General features: G+C 37.3%; 1 protein-coding gene across 1 annotated transcript in view; it reads left to right on the top strand.

Moving 5' to 3' along the window:
- The window catches only part of ZC3H12B (zinc finger CCCH-type containing 12B), a 599195-nt gene that overhangs the window by 387549 nt on the left and 192726 nt on the right, over positions 1-18920 (top strand). Inside the window, exon 2 of the mRNA XM_072818273.1 lies at positions 254-457. The gene's annotated coding sequence lies outside the window, so the exon portion shown is untranslated. The remainder of the gene's footprint in view (positions 1-253; positions 458-18920) is intronic.

The raw sequence follows: 18920 nt of genomic DNA, 5'->3' as shown, positions 1-18920 counted from the left end.
CATGCATATTTTTTGCTACATTTCTTTTATATTGCATCTTATCCAGTCATGAGATAAGTTCTCATAGGCCTATGGAAGACTCTGAGTCGATATATTTAAAAAACTAAAAGAATGCTTCACATCAGATTAGTACAATTATTGAACTGAACAATCAACTTTTAATATCCAAATCTTTTCCTGTCCTGACTGTAGTATTGAACTTTATATGGATAAAATGTGTTTCAGAGAATGATTTATTGAATTCTCACCATAGGTTTGCCTTCTGCTTATGCAACTCTGTTGGAATCTCTCTTTCCATGGCTTTGGATTACTTTTGACAATTCTGACTCAGCAACAGAAGATAAAAGCCATGATATGATGAATAAGCCAAATAAGTAAGAAATAGAGATGTGGACTATAGACCTCCAAAGAATTGAGCTTGTCGAAGATATATGCCAGACATTGGAAATGTTAAGAGGTAGGTATTTGGTAGATATTGTTTTTGAGGGCTGTGTGTGTGTGTGTGTGTGTGTGTGTGTGAGAGAGAGAAAGAGAGAGAGAGAGAGGGAGAGAGAGAGAGAGAATGAGAGAGAGAAAGAAAAAGAAAGAAAGAAAGAAAGAGAAAGAAAGAAAAGAAAGAAAGAAAGAAGAAAGAAAGAAAGAAAGAAAGAAAAAGAAAGAAAGAAAGAAAGAAAGAAAGAAAGAAAGAAAGAAAGAAAGAAAGAAAGAAAGAAAGAATAGTAGACTATTGTAAGAAGATTGTCATGGTCCTGGGGCACCTATGTGGCTAACTTGTTTAAGCATCTGCCTTCGGATCAGGACATGATCCCGTGATCCTGGGAGCAAGCCTCATGTTGGGCTCCCTGCTCAATGAGGATCCTGCTTCTCCCTCTCCCTCTGCAGCAGTCCCTGTTTGTGCTTGCTATCTCTCTATGTCAAATAAATAAAATCTTTTAAAAAGTTTATCACAATATGTATAATATGAAAAGCTTAGACTACTTTTATAAGAAAATTAAGCTTACTCTCAGAAACTTGAGCTATCAAAGTGGTACTGAAAATCAGAAGAACATACCTAATGAGATTATTTTCTTAGGTTGAAAAAAATTTAGGCTTTTAAAAAGGAATAAGCCTAGGAGGAGTAAGGGAAAAAGAACGATCATTTATTGAGCTAATAATCAAGTACCAAAATATATGTTATCTGATTTAATCCTCATAATAATCTTATGATGTATGTGCTATTCTCATTTTCATTTCGCACATAGAAAATGATCTTGAATTGATTACTTGAATTTTCCAAGGCCCATGCAGCTATTAAGTTCAGGGTTGTGTTTTAGACATGGGTCTCTCTGATCTCTAAAACACTGTAGTTAGAGAAGACTACACATCTAAGAGAAACTATATATAATTTCATGGTTTTCCTATGAAGAATTAAATTTAGTTTTAATTTTCTGAGGAAAGATTTTGACATGGTATATTCAGAAAATTCTTTAGCAATCCCAATATATGCAGCTAAAGAAAAAAAGCAGTTCTAGAGAAAGAAGCAACTATTCTCAACAATGAAATAGCTGTGATTCTGACATTTTTCCTTTTTTGATGCTTCTGCATTTCTTCAGATAGTATATATATGGAAATCACTTTTTCTAGAGCAGGTAGGCAGAGTAGATAAATGCCTAGAGTAGGTAAATGTAGCAATGTACCCTTCTATTGTAAAATCTGTTTAGTTTAGCTAAAGCAGCAGCTTAAAGTTTATTAGAAATGATTGTACTCATGATACAAACCTTTGGACCCTTGATCAGACTAAGGAATTTAAACGTATTTTATTTTTATAATTTATAAATGTTTAGGTTTCCTTTGATGTACATTTTATCTTCATAAACTCCCAATACTTTACTTTTGCTTTTGTTTCCCTTGCCTCTGGCAACATGTCTAATAAGAAGTAGCTAAGCTGATGTCATAGATTCTTTTCTTTTTGTACATTTTTTTTATTGGAGTTTGGTTTGCCAACATATAGTATAACACCCAGTGCTCATCCTGTCAAGTGCCCGTCACCCTGTCACCCCATCCCCCACCCACCTCCCCTTCCACTACCCCTTGTTCATTTCCCAGAGTTAGGAGTCTCTCATGTTTTGTCACCCTCTCTGATTTTTCCCACTTATTTTCTCTCCTTTCCCCTATAATGCCTTTCACTATTTTTTATATTCCCCCCATAACTAAAACCATATGAAGAGTGTCGTTTTCTGATTGACTGAGTTAACTCAGCATAATACCCTCCAGTTCCATCCACGTCGAAGCAAATAGTAGGTATTCGTCCTTCCGAATGGCTGAGTAATATTCCATTGTATATATAGACCACATCTTCTTTATCCATTCATCTTTCGATGGACACTGAAGCTCCTTCCACAGTTTGGCTATTGTGGACATTGCTGCTATAAATATTGGGGTGCAGGTGTCCCAGCATTTCACTGCATTTGTTTCTTTGGGGTAAATCCCCAGCAGTGCAATTGCTAGGTCTTAGGGCAGTTCTATTTTAAACTCTTTGAGAAACTTCCACAGTTTTCCAGAGTGGCTGTACCAGTTCACATTTCCACCAAAGGTGCAAGAGGGTTCCCCTTTCTCCACATCCTCTCCAACATTTATTGTTTCCTGTCTTGTTAATTTTCCCCATTCTCACTGGTGTGAGTTGGTATCTCAATGTGGTTTGGATTTGTATTTCCCTGATGGCCAGTGATGCGGAGCATTTTCTCATGTGCTTGTTGGCCATGTCTATGTCTTCCTCTGTGAGATTTCTGTTCATGTCTTTTGCCCATCTCATGATTGAATTGAATTGCTTGTTTCTTTGCTGTTGAGTTTAAGAAATTCTTTATAGATCTTGGATAGTAGCCCTTTATCTGATAGGTCATTTGCAAATATCTTCTCCCATTCTGTAGGTTATCTTTTAGTTTTGTTGACTGTTTCTTTGGCTGTGCAGAAACTTTTTATCTTGGTGAAGTCCCAATAATTGATTTTTGCTTTTGTTTCTCTTGTCTTCATGGATGTATCTTGCAAGACGTTACTGTGGCCAAGTTCAAAAAGGGTGTTGCCTGTGATCTTCTCTAGGATTTTGATTAACTGATATCTCACATTTAGATCTTTCATCCATTTTGAGTTTATCTTTGTGTATGGTGTAAGAGAATGGTACAGTTTCATTCTTCTGTATGTGACTGTCCAATTTTCCCAGCAGTGTTTAATGAAGAGACTGTCCTTTTTTCCAGGGGATAGTCTTTCCTGCTTTGTTGAATATTAGTTGACCATAGAGTTGAGGGCCCATTTTTGGGATCTCATCCTGTTCCATTGATCTATGTGTTTGTTTTTGTGCCAGTACCACACTGTCTTGATGACCACAGCTTTGTAGTACAACCTGAAATCTGGCATTGTGATGCCCCCAGATATGGTTTTCCTTTTTAATATTACCCTCCCTAGCTATCCAGAGTCTTCTCTGATTCCACACAAATCTTAAGGTGATTTGTTCCAACTCTTTGAAGAAAGTCCATGGTGTTTTGATAGGGATTGCATTAAATGTATAAATTGCCCTGGGTAGCATAGACACTTCACAATATAAATTCTTCCAATCCATGAACATGGATTTTCCCATCTCTTTGTGTCGTCCTCAATTTCTTTCAGAAGTGTTCTGTAGGAAATTCAGAGATTCTAAGAAAAACAGATATATTAATTTAGAAGGTCTTCCACCTGATGTTTATACTTTTAATTACAGCTTTAATATTTTTTATAATTTACTAAGTATGTGAAAATTATTGGCAACTGTGGTATAGTGACAAGATCTTTTGATTTGTAGTCAAATAACCTGAATTACAATTTTAGTTCTACCTTTTTTTTAAATTTTTTTTAATTTTTATTTATTTATGATAGTCACAGAGAGAGAGAGGCAGAGACACAGACAGAGGGAGAAGCAGGCTCCATGCACCGGGAGCCCAATGTGGGATTTGATCCCGGGTCTCCAGGATCACGCCCTGGGCCAAAGGCAGGCGCCAAACCACTGTGCCACCCAGGGATCCCCTCTACCTCTTATTTACAATATAAATTTGTGTAATTCACTTCATGTCTCTGAGCTTAAGTTCTTTTATTTATTAATTTTTTTCTAATTTTAATTTCAGTATGGTTAACAGACAGTGTTATGTTAGTTTCAGGTGTACAATGTAATGAATCATCAATCCTGCACCTCACTCAGTGCTCATGATAAGTGTACACTTTAATCTCCATCACCCATTTCTCCCATCCCCACCACTCATCTCTCCTCTGGCAACCATTGGTTTGTTCTCTATATGTAAGAAGTCTGTCTATTTCTCTCTCTCTCTCTTTCTCTCCCTTTTAAACTTTGGTCATTTGTTTTCCTTATAAAATTCCACATAAGAGTGAAATTGTATGGTATTTTTCTTTGATTGACTTATTTCACATAGTATTATACTCTCTAGCTCCATCCATATTATTGAAAATCACAAGATTTCATTCTTTTTATGGCTGGGTAATATTTCATTGTATATATACCACATATTCTTTGGCCATTCATCTATCTGAACTTCAGTTTTCTCATTTATAATATGGGATAAATAATCCATATCTCATAGAATTGTTGTGTGAATAACGAGGTAATAAATGTGAATGTACTTGGTAGACAATAAAATTTCATAATATGAGGGGAAAGTGTATCAAATGAGCACTAAGGGAACCAAGAGGTGTTTCTTTCAAAAAAAGATTAATAAAACTGACAAACACCTCACCAGACTTATCAAAAATATGAGAAAGGACCTACATAAATAAAATCACAAATGATAGAGGAGAGATCACAATTGATGCCACAGAAATACAATTACATTAGAATGTTATGAAAAATTATATGTCAACAGTTTAGGCAATCTGGAGGAAATGGATAAATTCATAGATATATATAAGCCATGAAATTGAAACAGGTAGAAATAGAAAGTTGAACATATCAATCACCAGTAAAGAAATAGTATCAGTAATCAACAAACTCCTGACAAAGCAGTCCAGGGCAGGATGGATTCACAGGCAAATTATACCAAATATTAAAAAAATATATCTTTTCTTCTCAAACTCTTCACAAAAAAATAGAAATGGAAGGAAAACTTCCAAAATCATTTTATCAGAAGACCTTTACCATGACTCCAAAACCAGACAAAGATTCTAATAAAAAAGAGAACTACAGGTCATTATTCCCAATGAACATGGAAGCAAAAATTCTCAACAAAATACTGGCAAATTTAATTTAACAATACAGTAAAAGAATCATTTACCATGATAAGTTGGGATTTATTCCTGAGCTGCAAGTGTGGTTTAATATTTACAAATCAATCTACATGATAAACTATTTAATAAATGAATTGATAAGAATTATATTATCCTCTCAGTGGATGCAGAAAAAGTATTTGAGGAAGTACAACATCCATAATAGATAAAAAAAAAAAAACCACCCTCAACGTGGTAGAGATAACGGGAACATACCTTAACATCATAAAGGCTATATACAAAAAGACCCACAGCTAATATCCTCAATAGGGAAATTCTGAGATAAAAAATAAAATAAACCCTGCAAATCAAAGGAAACAATCAACATAACTAAAGATAATCTTAAGAATGGAAGATATTTTCAAATGACATATCTGATGTTCGTATTCAAAAATGTATAAAGAACTTGTCAATATCCACCTCCCCCAAAAAATATCCAGTCAAAAAATGGGCAGAAGACATGAATATACACTTTTTTCCCAAAGAAAATATCCAGATGGCTAAAAGACACTTGAAAAGATGCTCACCATATCTCATTATCAGGGAAATACAATCAAAATTAAAATGAGGTACCACCTCATACCTGTCAGAATGGATAAAATTAACACAAGAAACAGCAGGTGTTGATGAAGATGTGGAGAAAGGAGTATCCTCTTGCATTGTGTGTGGGATCGAAAACTGGTATAGCCACTCTAGAAAACAGTATGTATGTTCCTCAAAAAGTTAAAACTTGAACTACCTTATGACTCAGAAATTGCACTACTAGTACTTACCTAAAGGATAAAAGAAGACAAATTCAAAAGGATACATGCACTGCAATGTTTATAGCAGCATTATCAACAATAGCCAAACTATGGAGATAGCCCAAATATTCATTGACTGATGAATCTATAAAGAAGATGCAACACACACACACACACACACTGGAATATGACTCAGCCATCAAAATAATGAAATTTTGGCCTTTGCAAGGAAAATAAGTCATACAAAGACAGATACCATATAGTTTCAGTTACGTATAGAATTTGAGAAACAAGACAGATGAACATATGCAAAAAAATGAATCAAACCATAAAGCAGATTCTTAACTATAAGGAACACACTGAGGGTTGCTGAAGGGGAGGTGGTCAGCAGTACAAGTTAAATGGGTATTGGAGATTAAGGAGGACATTTTTTTGTGATGGGCACTGGGTGTTGTATGTAAGTTATGAATCACTAAATAGTTATGTTTATAACTATTATAAATAGTATGTTAACTAAATGGAATATAAATAAAAACTTGGAAGAAGAAAAAAAACACCCTCAAATTTTATAATAAATTAAGAGTTTCAGAATAACTTTTCTCAAAAGATTGAGACTCAACAATTTCCACAGTCACATCATTTGTACATGATAGAACCAGAAATCCAGCTTTGGACTGTGTGTCTCTAACCCCAATATTCTGTCCACAACACCAAACTGTCTACATGGTTTTATCCAGCCTTACAATAAGTGGAATTTATATATGAAATGAATTTAATGTAAATGATTACTGAGAAAGGAAGATGGTGGCAGATTAGGAGTACCCTAGGCTTGCCTGTCTCAACACAACTAGGTAAATATGAAATCATCATAACTCCCCAAAATATATGTGAAGACTGAGAACAAACTCCATAGCCAAAAGGAGAGAAGAAGCTACATCAAAGACTGTAGGAAGTGTAGAGATAGGGTTTAGGGGAGAAATAGATTACAGGTTCTCTGGAGGGAAGGGTCTCAGAGAAGTGCAAGAGAGTGAGGAGCACACAACAGAATGCATAAGGAGAATGTTTCTCCAAAGTCATTGGACTGGAAAAGGAGAGGGGTTGAATTTTCATATGTTCTTACAAGCAGCAGGAGTTAAAGCATAGAGTTTTAAAGATCAGTGGTTGGGATAAGGTACAACCACCTGGTTGTTATAGAGGCCAGAGGGTACTCTACTGTTCCTAGAGAGAAGGCAAGCAAACAACCCAGGAGTAGACAGCATAGAAAGAGTGATCTGAGCAATGTCTGGGGGCACACAGTGGAGATATTATTCACTCTTCTTGTAGCACATTTCTGAGAGGTAGTGTTCATGAAGATGCCTCTCTGGGAACAAAGGAGCTGGCCTGTGCCATTTCCCTCCACTGCACCTTAGCATGACACAGAGTCAACTGTGGGAAGCAGCGCAGCACCAACACTGGCTGCTTAACTTGCATACACCAGGCCTGGCATCCCTGCACTCTCTTGGGAATGCCCCTCAGTCTAGCTTGCCTCAGCCCCAGTGTAGCAGGCCCCTCATCCTGAAGACCAGCACAACCCCTGCCCACGCCATGTCTCCTTTCTTTTTCTTTTTTTTTATAAATTTTTATTTATTTATGATAGTCACACAGAGAGAGAGAGAGAGAGAGAGAGAGAGAGGCAGAGACACAGGCAGAGGGAGAAGCAGGCTCCATGCACCGGGACCCCGATGTGGGATTCGATCCCGGGTCTCCAGGATCGCGCCCTGGGCCAAAAGCAGGCACCAAACTGCTGCGCCACCCAGGGATCCCCCATGTCTCCTTTCAAGAGAGTTCTGCAGGGCCTCAGTTCTGGTGCAGATGGTATCACATCCCATTTTAAAGTAGACTGTCACACACCTAGTTAAAACTAGCCACATTCAGGTCAGAGACCAAACACGGCTCATAGCAGTGAAGGAGATCCACCACAGATGACTGGCCCAAAGGGATAGAGCAGCTAAAACACAACAGAAGAGCACATAAGCACACAGAAGAGACACCCACTGAAGCATCCAGCACAGGGCACTACATGACCTCTTCTTCGTAAGGTCATTACTTGTAGAAGCAAGAGACATAACTGACTTTTCTAACACAGAGAAGATGGCAGAGACAAGACAAAGTGACAGAGGAATTCACCCCAAATAAAACAATAAGATAAGGCCATGGCCAGAGATCTAAGCGAAACAGATTTAAGTAAAATGCCTGTTGGAAAATTTAGAGGTGGGCGGGGGGTTGGGGTGACTGGGTGATGGGCACTGAGGGGGGCACTTGGCGGGATGAGCACTGGGTGTTATGCTATATGTTGGCAAATTGAACTCCAACAAATATATATCAAAAATAAATGAATATACTAGATAGAAAAGGTAAAAAAAGAAAATTTAGAGCAATCATCATAGGAATACTCATTACTGAGCTGGAGAAAAAGAATAGAAGAAATTAGTGAGACACTTACCACAGAGATAGAAGAATTAAAAAAAAATAACCAAAAAGGAAGAATGGAGACTGGAAACATCTTTGAGGCAGTGAATGGCAGCCTGGAAGAAACACAGGAATGAACTAATGACATTGAAGACAAAGTATAGGAAAGTATTATTAAGATGAACAAAAGTATTGAAGAGTTATGGAATGCAAGAATAGGTTTAGACAAATCTGTGACTCCATAAAATGTAATAATATTCATATTATAGGAGTCACAGAGTACAAAGAAGAGAGAAATGAAGGCAGAAAATGTGTCTGAAAAAAGACTAGATGAGGGGCGCCTGGGTGTCTCAGTCAGTTAAGTGTCCAATTCTTGGTTTTGGCTCAGATCATGCTCCTCCTACAGTTGTGATATCAAGCCCCACATCAGGCTCTATATCAAGCATGAAGTCTGCTTCAGTCTCTTTCTCTCCCTCCCCGCTACTCTTCTCTCCACTTGCTTGTGCACTCTCTCTCTAAAGTAAATAAAATCTTTAAAAAAATAATTTTAAAAAGACTAGCTGAAAACTTTCCTGATCTGGGGAAGGAAACAGATACACAGATCCAGGAGGCTCAGAGAACTCCCACCCAAATCAATAAAAGCAGGCCAATATCAAGACATATTGTAATTGAATTTGCAAAACATACTGATAAGGAAAGAATCTTAAATGTAGCAACATAAAGGAAGGCCGTAACTCACAAGGGAAAACCCACAACACTATCTGTAGATTTCTCAACAGAATCTTAGCAAACCAGAAGGGAATGACATGATATATTGAAAGTACATACTGGAGGGGCACCTGGATGGCTCAGTTGGTGAAGCACATGAATCTTGATCCTGTGGTCATGAGTTTGAGCCCCACATGGAGTGCAGAGATTACTTAAATACATAAATAAATAAATAAATAAATAAATAAATAAATAAATAAATAAAAAAAACTAAAAAAAGAAACTAAAGAATGGGAAAAAAATCTGCAGCCAAGAATAATCTATCCGAAAGGCTTTAATTATCCTGAACAATAATTCAGGAAATGGGAGAGATAAAGAGCATTCCACACAAACAAAAATTAAAGTTAGTGACCACTAAACAAGCCCTGCAAGAAATATTAAAGGTGATATTTTTTAGTGCAAAGGAGAGCAAAAGTGATAAACACAAGAAATGTCAGTGAAGATCATCAGAAACAACAAGAATAGTAATAAAATTGTATTAAGTACATTTCTATCAATAATTAATTTGAATGTAAATTGATCAAGCACTACAATCAAAAGACATAGTATGTCAGAATGGATTTTTTTTCATAAAACAAGACCTATATATTCTGCCTACAAGAGAATCATTTTGGACCTAAAGACACCTGCAGATAGAAAGTGAGAGGATAGAGAAACATTTATCATGCAAATTGATGTCAAAAGAAAACTGGAGTGGCAATATATGTATCAGACAAACTAGACTTTAAAACAAAAATGTAGTAAGGGACAAAGAAAGGCACTATATAATCACAAAGGTGACAATCCAATAACAGATCTAACAATTTTGAATATTTATGTAATCAAAATGGGAGCACAAATATTTTTAAAAATAATGAAAAACACAATAATCAATAATAATAGAATAATAGAATAATAATAGAGGACTTTATTATCGCACTTACATCAATGGACAGATCATCTAAATGAAAAGGCAACAAGAAAACAATGGCTTTAAATGACACACTGAGCCAGATGGAGTTAACAGATGTATTCAGTACATTCCATCCTAAAATAGCAGAATGCATATTCTTTTCAAGTGCACTTGGGACATTCTCCAGAATAGAACACATGTTAGGTAAGCAAAGAGGCTGCAACAAATAAAAAAATATCGAAGTCATGCCATGCAACTTTTCTTTTTTTTTTCTTTTTTCTCTTTATTTTTATTGGTGTTCAATTTGCCAACATATAGAATAACACCCAGTGCTCATCCCGTCAAGTGCCCCCCTCAGTGCCGGTCACCCAGACACCCCCAACCCCCGCCCACCTCTCCTTCCACCAACCCTAGTTCATTTCCCAGAGTTAGGAGTCTTTCATGTTCTGTCTCCCTTTCTGAATATTTTTTATATTCCCCAAATGAATGAGACCATATAATGTTTGTCCTTCTCCGTTTGACTTATTTCACTCAACATAATACCCTCCAGTTCCATCCACGTTGAAGCAAATGGTGGGTATTTGTCGTTTCTAATGGCTGAGTAATATTCCATTGTATACATATACCACATCTTCTTTATCCATTCATCTTTTGATGGACACCGAGGCTCCTTCCACAGTTTGGCTATTGTGGACATTGCTGCTAGAAACATTGGGGTGCAGGTGTCCCAGCATGTCATTGCATCTGCATCTTTGGGGTAAATCCCCAACAATGCAATTGCTGGGTCATAGGGCAGGTCTATTTTTAACTCTTTGAGGATCCTCCACACAGTTTTCCAGAGTGGCTATACCAGTTCACATTCCCACCAACAGTGCAGGAGGGTTCCCCTTTCTCCACATCCTCTCCAACATTTGTTGTTTCCTGCCTTGTTAATTTTCCCCATTCTCACTGGTGGGGGTGATATCTCATTGTGGTTTGATTTGTATTTCCCTGATGGCAAGTGATGCAGAGCATTTTCTCATGTGCCTGTTGGCCGTGTCTATGTCTTCCTCTGTGAGATTTCTGTTCATGACTTTTGCCCATTTCATGATTGGATTGTTTGTTTCTTTGCTGTTGAGTTTAATAAGTTCTTTATAGATCTCGGATACTAGCCCTTTATCTGATAGGTCATTTGCAAATATCTTCTCCCATTCTGTAGGTTGTCTTTGAGTTTTGTTGACTGTTTCTTTTGCTGTCCAAAAGCTTCTTATCTCGATGAAGTCCCAATAGTTCATTTTTGCTTTTGTTTCTCTTGCCTTCATTGATGTATCTTGCAAGAAGTTACTGTGGCCAAGTTCAAAAATGGTGTTGCCTGTGATCCCCTCTAGGATTTTGATGGAATCTTGTCTCACATTTAGATCTTTCATCCATTTTGAGTTTCTTTTTGTGTATGGGGCAAGAGAGTGGTCTAGTTTCACTCTTCTGCATGTGGATGTCCAATTTTCCCAGCACCATTTATTGAAGAGGCTGTCTTTTTTCCAGTGGACGGTCTTTCCTCCTTTGTCGAATATTAGTTGACCATAAAGTTGAGGGTCCACTTCTGGATTCTCTCTTCTGTTCCATTGATATATGTGTCTGTTTTTGCCATGCAACTTTTCTGATCACAATGCTATGGAACCAGAATTCAACCATCAGAAAAAAATGTGGAATGACCACAGATACATGAAGGTTAAACAATATGCTACTAAGCAATGAATGGTTCAACCAGGAAATCAAAGAGGGAATTAAAAATAAACACATGGAAACAAATGAAAATGAAAACATGATGTTCCAAAACCTTTGGGATGCAGCAAAAGCAGTCCTAAGAGGGAAGTGTATAGCAAAACAAGTCTACCTCAAGAAACAGGAAAAATCTCAAGTAAACAAACTAACCTTATACCTAATGAAACTAGGAAGAGAATAACAAATGAAGCCTGAAGTCAACAGAAGGAAGCAAATAATAAAGTTCAGAACAAAAATAAATGTTACAGAAATGAAAGAATTTCAAACCTATGAAAGGAACCAGGAGCTGGCTCTTTGAAGAAATTAATAAAATTGATAAACCTCAAGCCACCCTTATCAAATATATAAGAGAAAATATTCAAATGAAATCATGAATGAGAGAGGAGAAATAACCAATACCACATGAATTAAACAATTATGAAGGAATATTATGAAAAACTATATGCCAAAAAATTGGACAACTTGCAAGAATGGATAAATTCCTTGAAACATATAAAGTACCAAAACTGAAACAGGAAGAAATAGAACTTTTTTTGGGGGAAAAGGATATTGTTTTTATTCAAGTAACTGCAAATAGGAAACCACAAATTTGTCCCCCCAGGCTGGGACAAATAATGACTACCTCCTCCCCAGCAGAACAGAGGGAGAAGGTGGCCCCTACACCCTTGATGGTCAATACAGGCCCCCCCTCACTCTGCTGCAACACCCTAGGGAAAGAGCTCCACCTTCCCTGGGACTGGGATGGTGGGTAACTCAGTCTGCTCTGCCTTGGGGCCCTTCCCCTAAGATTTTCGGAGGAGGGGACATGGGCAGGACAGGAGGAGGCAATGAGGATGAACATTCGGCGCTGGTCGCAGCAGCAATGACAGATGTCTAAGAATGGAAACATTGGACAAAAACAACACAACTGTCCAGAGGTAGTTTGTGAACAGAGGAAAAAATGGAACCAGAACCTTGGAGGATGGGGAGGAGCAGAAGGGTGAGAGTGGGCAAGGCTAGCTCCTTATTATCAGTGTCCCATGTGAGGAAAGGGGATACTGAAGCTGAGGCGGAAGCACATGGGGTTGGGCAGGGTCTCTAGCCCACATCAGGTGGCTGTCACAGGGAATGTGGACCTCCTGAGCCTCACCAGGATAAAGGGGGGGGGAATGCATTTCCCTCACTGCAATAGATTCCAGGGAGGAAGGTGAGCTGGAGCCCGTTTAGAGGGTAGGGGGGCTCAAACCCCTTCTGCCTTCCTTCCTGTGCCCAAAGGGGGCTGTCTGACCCAGAGCAGGGACCAGGCAAGGTGGGAAGGAAGAGAAGTGTGTGTGAGCCACACCTAGTGAAACACAGGTCAGTCGGGGGGTATCTTGGGGCCGAGTGCCCTTCCCCACTGGCTATACCTGCTGCTGCCAGTGCTATGGAGTGGGGCAGATCAGAATGAGATGGGCGCTTGGGCCCCTTTTAAGGCCAGGGGAACCCTCCCAGGACCCTTAGTGGGAAGCCAGAGGAAGAATGGGGAAGCGGAAGGGACCGAAATAGAACTCTTAGACTGATCAGAAAAATAATTAAGTCAATGACAATGTCAGAAGATTTGGGGGACCCTAAGCTTGTTTTGTCTCTTGTGTTTGAGCTGTGTTGATAGGTATTTAATCATTCTGAACACCTAAAACATTAATCAGAGTTCTGAGAGAAAAAAAAGCTGCAAGTATACAAGTAGAAAAGTGACCACCTTTTGAAAGGTAGGAGTTGTGGAAGGTTGAATTGGGGGTGATATAGCTGTGGATATGATACCAGGGAGAGAGCCTGCAAACGGATACTACTGTAAAGTATTGTAAGCAGCAGAACACAAAATATGAACTTTTAGATGTCTTCGACAGTGGGGTAGGTGCCTGGCTTAAAGGTGCTCAGGTGGTGGAGTGGGGCAGAAATTCAGGTGTGACATCATAGTCTGAAGATCACCTGGGTTTAAAGAAGAACAAAGGGCACCAACATGCTGCACTGTTCCTAGGCATAGAAGTGTGGAAGCTGGCTGAGAATAGCAGGTCTTGGTGCCAGCTGTCTGCTCTGTTTTGCCATAAACTGAGAACCACTGCGTGGTCATGTAACTGATTTCCTGGGATGGGCCAGCAAATGGCAAAAGTGTGCAACAGTCTCCCTGGCAGGAATGGTGTAGCTACAGGCTTTGAGAAGCCCCTAAAATTCGGAGTTTTGAAACTCAGCCCTGTGCCTGAGATAAAAAGGCTTAGACATAGGGTGAACATAGGATTTTGAGGGGGAACTGGAGACACAGTGATAGTTTGCTCTTCTATAAAGGGTCACTGAAGAGTTTAGGGTGTGAACTTTCAGCTCTGGGGCTAGAAGGTGGGGCACTGCCCCACCCATCAGCACTGAAAACCTTCAGGGAGCAAAACAAGGGCACCTAGGGAAGCTGGAGCTGCTTAAACCAAGCCCTGCCCCACTGTGTCCTGAAGGCACATTTCTACTAGAGTAAGTCCATTTGAGAATCAGCAGAACAGGACCCCCCCATAAGACCAGCACAAACAACTTTCCAACCCTAAATTTACTTATCATAGAATGCTGCAAGCCTCAGCTCTTGGAGAAAATAGGATCTACATTACTTTTTACTTTTATTCCTTATTTTTTATTATAATTTTTTTCAATTCCTTTCTTAAAATTTTTATTACTAAATTTTCTTAATTTTATTTGTTTTTTAAGATTTTATTTACTTATTCATGAGAGACACAGAGAGAGAGAGAGAGAGGCAGAGACACAGGCAGAGAGAGAAGCAGGCTCCCTGCAGGAAGCCTGATGTATGACTCAATCCCAGGACCCCAGGATCACAACCTGAGCCAAAAGCAGACATTTAACCACTGAGCTACACAGATGCCCCTTCAATTTTTATTTGTATATCAATTTTATATATTTTTAATATTTGTTTACTTTCATTTTATTTTATTTTTAAAATTTCTTTTAGGGGTAATGATTTTTTTTAGATTTTATTTATGTATTTTAGAGAGGGAAGGAGAGGAAGAGAGTCTTAATCAGACTCCACACTGAGTATGGATCCTAATGTGAGGCTTGATCTCACGATTCTGAAATCATGACCTGAGCTGAAACCAACAGTAGAACACTTAACTGACTATGCCACCCAGGCACCTCAGGATGAAGATATTTTTAACAAGCAGAAAAAAACACACCCAAGATCCAATTTTGGCAGATTGTTTTTTTTTCTTTATTTTTTGTTTTGCTTTGTTTTATTTCTTCTTTTTGTTTTATTGAAAAAATGATGAGACAGAAATTCACTCCAAAAGAAAAAATGAGGGACTCAATCAGTAAAGATACAAGTAGGATGTCTGAACTAAAATCGAAAACAACACTTATAAGAATACTAGCTGTGCTTGAAGAAAAGCATAGAAGACACTAAAGAATCCCTTACTACAGAGTAAAAGAACTAAGATCTAATCAGGAAAAAAATTAAAAATGAAATCCCAAATGAAGGCCATAAAAACATGTACAAAGCAGAAGAACAAATCAGTGATATAGAGGAGAAAATTATGGAAAATAATGAAGCTGAAAAGAAGAGGGAGAAAATGGTAATGCACAATGAAGGTAGACATAGAGAACTAAGTAACTTCTTAAAACATAAAAGCATTCATATCATAGGAGTCCCAGAAGAGGAAGAGAGAGATAAAGAGACAGAAGTTTTATTTGAACAAATTATAGCTGAAAAATCCCCTAATCTGAAGGACACAGACATTTAAATCTAAGAAACACAGAGAACTCCCATTAAATTCAACAAAAGCCAGGCATCGTCAAGGCATATAATAGTGAAATTCACAAAATACACAGAAAAGGAAAGAATCCTGAGAGCATAAAGGGAAAAAATTCCTTACATACAAGGAAAGATAAACCAGGTATGCAGCAGATCTGTCCACAGAAGTTTGGCAGGCCAGAAAAAAAGTGTCAGGAAATAGTCAATATGTGTAATGGAAAATATATGCAGCCAGGAATTATTTATCCAGCAAGACTGTCATTCAGAAAAGGAGAGAGAGAGTTTCCCAGAAAAAAACAAAACGTAAAGGAGTTCATTACCAGTAAACCATGCCTGCAAGAAATTGTAAGGGGTAATTTGAGTACCAAAGACCAAAAGTATTAAAAACTAGAAAAGACCAGAGAACATCACCAGAAACACTAACTCTACAGGTAACACAATGGCACTAAATTCATATCTTTCAATAATCACTCTAAATGTACATGGACTAAATGCTCCACACAAAAGACATAGTGTATCAGAATGGATTTAAAAAATAGATCCATCTATATGCTGCCTAAAAGATACTCATTTTAGACCTAAAGACATTTGCAGATTGGATGTAAGGGAATGGAGATCTATCTATCATGATAATGGATGTCAAGAGAAAGCTGAAATAGCTATACTTATAGCAGACAAACTATATTTAAAACAAAGAGTGGAAAAAGAGATGAAGGGCATTATATCATAATCAAGAGGTCTATTCATCAAGAAGATCTAACAGTTGTAAATATTTATGCCCCAAACTTGGGGACACCCAAATATATAAATTAATTAATAATGAACATAAACTAATTGATAATAATACAATAATAGTAGGGCATTTAATATTCCACTTACATCAATGGGTAGATCATCTGAGTAGAAAATCAATAAGAAATCAATGGCTTTGAATGACACACAAAACCAGATGGACTTAATAGATATATATTCAGGGCATCTCATCTCAAAACAGCAGAAAATACATTTTTTAAGCTATTAGAACACTCTCCAGAATAGATCACATACTGGGCCACAAATCATCCTCAACAAGTAAAAAAATGATGATCATTCCATGAATATTTCAGACCATAACGCTATGAAACCTGAAGTCAACCACAAGAAAGCATTTGGAAAGACCAAAATTCATGGAGGGTAAAGAACATCCTACTAAATAATGGGATGACCAGGAAAATAAAGAAGAAATAAAAAAGATACATAGAAGCAAATTTAAATGAAAGTGCAACAGTCCAAAACTTTGGGATGAAGTCAAGGCAGTCATCTGAGGGAAGTGTATTGCAATACAGGCCTACCTCAAGCAGCAAGAAAAGTCTCAAATACACAACCTAACCTTATACCTAAAATATATAGAAAAGAAACAACAAATAAAGCCTAAAGCCAGTAGAAGGGAAATAATAAATATTAGGGCAGAAATTAATAATATAGAGACAAGAAACACAGTACAACAGATTAATAAAACTAAGAGCTGGTTCTTCAAATGAATTAATGAAATTGATAACCACCTAACCAGTCTTATCAAAAGGAAAGGAGAAAAGACTAAAATAGATAAAATTATGAACGAAAAGAGATCACACACATCACAGAGATACAAGCAATTCTAGGAAAATGCCATGAAAATTATATGGCAACAAAAGGTGCAACCCTGAAAAAAAGGCCAAATTTCTAGAGACTTGCAAAATACCAAGACTGAAAAAGGAAGAAATAGAAAATTTGAGCAGACCCATAACCAGCAAAGAAGTTGAATTATTAATTAAAAAAAATCTCTCAACAAATAAAAGGCCTTGGCCTCATGGCATTCCTGGGGAATTCTATGAGACGTGTTAAGAAGTGTTAATATCTATTCTTTGTGAATGGTTCCAAAAAATACAAAAGGAAGGAAAACTTCTAAACTCATTCTTCAAAGAGAACATTAAATTGATTCCCAAACCAGACAAAGACTCCACGAAAATGAGAATTATGGAACAATATCTCTGATGAGCATGGATGTAAACATTCTCAATAAGAATCTAGCAAATCAAATCAGCAGTACATTAAAAGAGTTATTCACCACAATCAAGTGGGATTTATTCTGTGCTGCAGGAGTGATTGAATATCTGCAAGTCAATATGAAACACCAAATTACATCTTATTTTTAAATTTCTTTCATTTATTTAAATTCAATTTGCCAACATATATTAATTACAGCACCCAGTGCTCTTCCCATCAAGTGCCCATCACTCAGTCATCGCATCCCTCCACTCTTCTCCCCTTCCACAACCCTTTGTTTCCCAGAGTTAGGAATCTTTCAGGGTTGTCTCCCTCTCTAATTCCCCCCCCCCTGCTTTCCTCCTTTCCCTTAAAGTCCCTTTCACTATGAATCACCATATTAATGAAAGGAGAAGAACCATATGATATTGTCAATAAGTGCAGAAAAATCATTTGACAAAATACAGTATCCATTCCTGACAAAAACCCTCAAGAAAGTGGGGATTGAAGAAACACACTTCAACATCATCAAGGCCATATGTGAAAGACCCACAGCTAATATCATTCTCAATGGGGAAAAATTGAGGGCCTTTCCCCTATGTTCAGGAACAAGACAAGGATTCCATTCCCACCATTACTACTGACCAATAATACTTGCAGTATTAGCCTCAGAAATTAGACAACAACAACAAAAATATGAAAGTCATCCAAATCGGCAAGGCAGAAGTCAAACTTTCATTATATACAAATGACATGATTCTCTATGCAGAAAACCCAAAAAACTCCACAAAAATTTGCTGGAATTCATACATGAATTCAGAAGAGTCACAGGATAGAAAATCAATGTGCAGAAATCAGTTGCATCTCCATACACCAATAATGAAGCAGCAGAAAGAGAAATTAGCATTTTTGTCATAAAAATTATTACAGTTCGAGACTTAAAGTTATATTACCAAGCTGCTGCAATCAAAACGGCATGTGACATTTAAAAATGGCATATATATATATATATATATATATATATATATATATATGAACAGAATAGAAAGCTCAGAAATGGACCCATGATTATATGGTTGACTAATCTTTAACAAAGCAGGAAAGAATATCCAATAAGAAAAAGACGATCTTCTCAAAAAACTGTTGGGAAAAATAGACAGCAATGTGCTATAGAATGAAATTGGATCTTTTTCATATACCGTACGCAAAAATAAATTTCTTTTTTTAAATAATAAATTTATTTTTTATTGGTGTTCAATTTGCCAAC

The sequence above is a fragment of the Canis lupus genome, chromosome X (genome assembly GCF_048164855.1).
Source record: "Canis lupus baileyi chromosome X, mCanLup2.hap1, whole genome shotgun sequence".
NCBI lineage: Eukaryota > Metazoa > Chordata > Mammalia > Carnivora > Canidae > Canis > Canis lupus.
This window is presented reverse-complemented; position numbering and strand designations above follow the sequence as displayed.